We start from the raw sequence: 6,897 nt of genomic DNA, 5'->3' as shown, positions 1-6,897 counted from the left end.
CACCATGTCGACATCTGTGTCTAAAACTATAGCAGCTGCACCCAGTATAACATCATCAATAACTGCGACAGTTACTGCAAACATCATATCAGACTCTGCACCATCATCATCATCCCTTAGTCACACTACATCAACAAGTTCTTCAGCCTTGCCTCCTTCAAAAACAAGTGAATCCCTAACTCATGCCACAGTCTCAACATATGTGCCCATGACTACAGTAGCTGGATCTCATACTCCAACAACTGCAACAGCTGCTACTAGTACTGCAAACCATGTTCCAGTCTCCATGTCATCATCTTTATCTTCTAGTAAACCTTCAAGAAAAAGGTCTTCAACATCATATTCATTCCCTAATCACTCTGCATCAACAAGCTCAACCTCTGCTCCATCAATGATAAGTGAATCCCAAACCCATTCCACCATCTCGACATCTGTGTCAACAGCTATAGCAGCTGCATCCAGTATGACATCATCAACAACTGCGACAGGTACTGCAAACATCATATCAGTCTCTGCAACATCATCATCATCCCTTAGCCACACTATATCAACAAGTTCTTCAACCTCACCTCCATCAAAAACAAGCGAATTCCTAATCCAAGTCACTGTATCAACACCTGTGCCTAAAACTACAGTAGCTGGATCTCGTACCCCAACAACTGTAACAGCTGCTACAAGTAATGCAAACCTTTCCCCAGTCTTTTCATCATCTTTATCCCCTACTCAAACTGCTTTCACCTCTTCAGCCTCTCCTCCATCAAAGAAAAGTGAATACTCAACCCATTCCATCTCAGCATCTGTGTCTAAAATGACAGTAGCTGGATCTAATACATCATCCACACTTGCAGCAGCAGCTAAAAGTACTGAAAACATTTTTCAATTTTCTTCAGCCACACCTCCTTCAATGACAAGTGAGTCCCTAACATCCACTGGTCAAAATACATCAATAAGTTCTTCTGTCTCTCCTCCATCAATTTCCAGTGAAGCCCTGACCCATGCCACCATGTCAACATCTGCATCTACAAGTACAGAAGCTCAATCTAGTACAATATCAATGACAATTGAAAAAACAGCTAATAGAAAACAAACATCTCCAACAACAAGTCCATTAACTTTTGTTGCTATATCTGCCCCACCAGACTCTACCTTAACAAAATCAACTTATTCATCCTCTACATCATCAATTCCTTTATCTTCAGCTTCTACCAAAACAACACCAACATTTTCAAGCTCAACCACCATCACTGTACCCCCAGGACCCACCACAGCATTATCTATAAACACATCGTCTGCTACTTTATCTCCTGTACCAGGTTCTACCATGGCAAAATTTACAACTTCATACTCTAAAACAATAAATGCCACTGTAACCTCTATCAGAAATGTACAAACATTCAATCTATCAACTAAAATCAGTATACTACCCAAATCTAACACAACAATACCATCATCTTCTATTACAACTGCCCCACCAGAATCTACCCTGACAAAATCTCCATCTTCTACATCATCAATTTCTTTATCCTCAGCTTCTACAACAACAAGTCCAACATCTTCAGCCTCAACCACAAACACGACACCCCCAGAACCTATTGCAACAGTGCCTATAAATTTATCTTCTGATCCTATATCTCCCCTATCAGATGTTAGCTTGAGAAAATCTACAACTTCATCTTTTAAATCACTGCCATTAAGCATAACATCAACTAGAAATAGCCCAATATCTACTTCATCAATTACTGTATCTGCCCTACTAGACTCTACCTCAACAAAATCTACTTATTCATTATTCACATCATCAATTTCTTTATCTTCAGCTTCTACAGTAAGTCCAACATCTTCAACCTCAACCACTAAAATGACACTCCCAGAACCTACCACAACAGTGCCTATAAATGTATCTTCTGATCCTGTATCTCCCCTTTCAGGTTTTACCTTAGCAAAATCTACAAAGTCATCTTCTAAAACGATACCTGTAACTTCTACTAGAAATGTATTGACATTTACTTCATCAACCACAATCACAACCCCAACAGAATCAATCTCAGCATCAACCTTAGCAGGACCATTACCTTCGATTACTACATCTGCCCCAGATTCTGCCTCAACAAAATTTACTCCTTCATTGTCTGCATCATCAGTTCATTTATACTCAGCTCCCACAACAATACTGACGTCTTCAGCCTCAACCACAATCATGGCACCCCCAGATCCTACTACAACAGTACATATAGCATCTTCTGTCACCATATCTCCCCATCCGCATGATTCTTCTAGGATAATGCCTGCAACCTCTACCAGAAATATACCAATATCTACTTCATCAACCACAATTACTACAGTAGTAGAATCTACTTCAACTAGACCATTACCCTCTAATATTACATCTGCTCCCCTAGTCTCTACCATGACAAAATCTACTCCTTCATTCTTAGCTTCCCCCAAAACAAGACCAACATCTTTAGCCTCTACTGCAATCATTGCACCCCCAGACTCTACCAAAGCGATGCTTCTAACATCATCCTTTGTCACTCCACCTACAACACCAGACTCTACCTCAGTAATATCTACACGTTCATCCTCTACACCAATGCCTGTAACTTCAACATCTCTCCAAAACGTATCAACATCAACTACAATACCTTCAATTTTAGTCCCAGTGACATCAAAACCTATTACTTCTTCCTCTATCACAATTTCTCCTCTTTCATCCTATACCACAGTAATATATTCACCTTCATCTCCCTCAAACAACTCATTAACAAACAATTCATTAGCCCCTTCTGTGTTACTTTCAACTTCAGTCCCTTCCATAGCAATTCATATGAGTCCATCCTCTATTACAGTATCAGCCCCAAATAGCTCAATCACAACATCTATACCTTCTTCCATTACAACTCCTGCAACATCATTGTTTACCTTGACAGTTCCAAAACAATCATCCTCAATAAAAATGCATTCGACTTCAAGCACAACTTCATCACCTATCACAATTGCTACTACTCCACCCTTTACGAAAACAACTGTAACTTCAATTTCTGCTAGCGCAAGATCCGTTCTTTTAAAAGATAAAGATATAACTTCTGCAAGTTTTGAAAATGGTACTATTCCCAAGACTGTTTCGTCAAATTTGTCTCTTCAACCCACAACTGTAATGCCTACCAGTATGATTGAAGCAACCTCAGGACCAAGCATAGGACATCTTACAGCATCATATTTCCAAGAGTCGACTACACCAACTCCTTCCCCTATCTCTCTGTCTTTCAAGGAAACCATTATCTTTTTTGCTCATACACCAAAACTCCAAATCATTAAGCCTATTACATTCCCTTACCCCGTTGTGTCACGTGCCACTATCACAGTACCTCCTTCCAAAGTAGGCAGTTATCAGAGGACAGGTACTTTTTCCATGGGATGCAACAAGACATGTGGCACACTGCCGCTGAAGATGCAAGTTAAAGGGGTTTTCCAACCCTCATACCTTGATCCCAACAGTCCCGTCTACTTCAACTTAGCCAAGAATGTCACAGAGGAGGTTGGTGATGACATTCTTTAAGAAAACATCATTGTAGCATTGTTTACATCAGGGGTGAGGAGCCTGATCCATGGAGGACCGGTGTGGGTGCGGATTTTTGGGACGACTTCTCAATCAGCCAGTAACAGGGGGTCTCCAGGACTGGAGTTGAGAAGCATTGTTTTATTATTAGTTGATTGAGAGGTCATCCCAAAAACCTGCACCCACACCGGCTCTCCATGGAACAGGTTCCCCACCCCTGGATTACATATTAATGAATAAAAAAATAAATACGAAAAAATAACTTTTACATTTTAGTGTGTCAGTTTACATATCTGTGCATTTCTGGATGTTTGTATGCAGGTGAGCAAAGCCTTTCGTCTGAATTATTCCGACACATTCATTGGCTGCAAAGTTAACAGATTCTGGTGAGCGCTGAGCCAGGCTAAATTATGTCTTTCTTTTATGGATAAAATTTGTTTTTTTTCCTTACATTTCATAATTTACTCTGATTTAGTTATAAATTAATTATAAAATTAAAAAGCCCATGAAATTTCTGTACAACATAAAGCCATCCACAGACATCAAAAGGTTGATATACTTTAATATACAATACTGAATGCACTGTTGTCTTCAATGTGTCATTTTTACAATTAGTAAAATTCTCACAGAATGATCTTATCAATGACTTATGCCATTCACTCTTTTAGTTTGACAGTCAGTGACCATGTATTCTTAATGACGTTGATTCTCAAGCTTTACTTCATGAATCTTCTTTTCACAGGAATGGATCAGTGGGCATTGATATGACCCTTGTTTTCAAAAATACGACTGTCGTGCCCAGTAGTGCTAATGCAGAATCCACGCTGGAAGAAGCCCTGCATCTGGGCCAATGTGCACTACAAGTTGTACCTGGCAGTATTATTGCAAGTGGGTGATTATTCCTGCATGTAAGTCCTAGGCAAGAGTCTCTACTAAAGCTTGTCAGAATCCCTTCGTGTTATTGCATCATCATTTGCCTTTTTTATTCCAGGTGAAACAAGTGGAAGCATTACCACCACAGGACAGGATATTGATGTGTCCCATACCTCAAAATATGAGACTTTTCATCCTGGGGTTTTACAACAACCCATCAGATTGAGTACCCTCTCGTGAGTGTGTTGGCATTGTACACAAGAAGAGTAATAAAACATCTGGACCCAATAGCATACCATTTCAAAAACTGAATGTTGCACAACACAACTATGGCTGCCTCGGTTTCAGTTTCCATTTCAGTTTTTGTAGGTGCTGAGGACACAGTTACAGACATTTGCACCTAGACAGGGGTGCCCCAGATTCTGTAGCCTACATAATATGTAATATATAGTTCAAATGTTTCTTATTGTGAATTGTTATATAAGACTTTATTTTCTCTTACTCCCCGTAAATGTACCCTGACCCTGATGCCATGTATTTGTATTCTCTTATATTTATAGCAAAAAAAGTTTTATTTAATTTGATTCTTTCTTTTATTCCTGGCTGCTGCTTTTGTTATACCTCATGATATCAAATAAACACGCTGTTCCTACTTTTCATTCATCGTTCATGCATACTAACAAAAATACAACCCAGTTTCCAAAAACACTGGGATGCTGTGTAAAGTGCAAATAAAAATAGAATGAAATAATTTACAAATCATATAAACTATATATATATATATATATATATATATATATATATATATATATATATATATATGATTGAAAATAAAATAAAAACAGCATATCAAATGTTGAAAACGAGAAATTTTATTGTTTTATGACAAATACACAGCAACATGTTTCTAAACGTTGGGACAGGGGCATGTTTACCACCATGTTGCATCACCTCTTCTTTTAAACAAAACTCTGTAAATGTTTGGGAACCGAGGAGGCCAGTAGCGGGAGTTTTGACAGTTAAGTGTTTTCCCATTCTTGCCTGATATAGCATTTAGACTGATATAGGATTTAGTTCTGGGTCTATGTCATATTTTTCATTTCACGATGCACCAAATGTTTTCAATGGGTGATTGATCTAGACTACAGGCAGGCCAGTCTTGCACCCAGTTTTTTTCTACTATGGAACCATGCTGTTATAATACATACAGAATACAGTTTGTCATTGTTTTGCTGAAACATACAATGCCTTCTGTGCAAGCTACCCAAGCCATGGGCACTAATGCACCCCCATAGAATCATGGATTCTGGCTTTCGAACTGACTGCTGATAACAAGCTGGATGGTCCCTCTCCTCTTTAGCCCGGTAGAAGAGGCGCCCATAATTTCCCAAACGAACTTGAAATTTTGATTCATCAGTCCACAGGACAGTTTTCCATTTTGCATCTTAAATGAGCTCAGGCCCAGAGCTCTGGCATTTGTGGATGCAGAAAAAAAATGTTTCAACATTTGATATATTGTCTTTGTTCTATTTTCAAATAAATATGGGTTTATATGACTTGTAAATCATTGCATTCTGCTTATATTTACACTTTACACAGCATTCCAACTTTTTTTGGAAATGGGGTTGTACAGATATCAGAGGGAAGACTCTCATCCATTTCAAATTACAAATTACAAATGCATTAATTTCCCAGAGCTTTATTGTAGATAACACAGTTTTGATGAATCTGTAAATTTTGTTTTTGACATGATGTGATTAGAATAAAGAGAATTCTGCTATGAGCATATAGTTGTCCTTCAAAGGTAAGTACTTCTCAAATTCAGAACTACAGAATCATTCATGATTCTTACTGAATGGCACAATTTAAAGGAAATGCCTATTTAGTCATTGGACAACAATCAAAAGAAAGTATTCATGATGAAAATGTACATATGACTGAAAATTGCTCATTTAAGTTTTTGAAACATACATTGAAAGTAACATTGAATAAATTCATTCATTCATTAAAATTTAGTTCTTTGTTGTACAACTGACTGTCAATGAATATTCATTAATGAATTGATAATCCATTTTGATGTTTAACTGTGCATTGCGCAGTCTGTTGATACATAGTATGCTTGCATTGCTGTGGAGCTAACTTAAACACTGCGGAAACTGTAAAACTATTGTTTTTGAGAAAAAGGTGTCTGCAACATTTATTAATATCTTCATCATTAAAATAAATAAGAAGCTATATTCTTCTGAATGCAAATTTTCAAAGACAGAAAGGAAAAAAGAAGAAATTGGGTACAAGAATGTATTTGTGTTACTGCAGAAAGATTCACACAACTAATTTGGTCATCTGGACAAACAGCAACAACAACAGGCATTGGATCCTCACAAAGGTGAGAATGACAAATTTCAGCATTTCACAATGTAAGTATGACATCTTGTACTGGAAGATGTTTACCACAGTAAAATTCCAAC

This window comes from Brienomyrus brachyistius, chromosome 12 (genome assembly GCF_023856365.1).
Source record: "Brienomyrus brachyistius isolate T26 chromosome 12, BBRACH_0.4, whole genome shotgun sequence".
Taxonomy (NCBI): Eukaryota; Metazoa; Chordata; class Actinopteri; order Osteoglossiformes; family Mormyridae; genus Brienomyrus; species Brienomyrus brachyistius.
The sequence above is the reverse complement of the archived record's forward strand: the minus strand, read 5'-3'. Positions refer to the sequence as shown.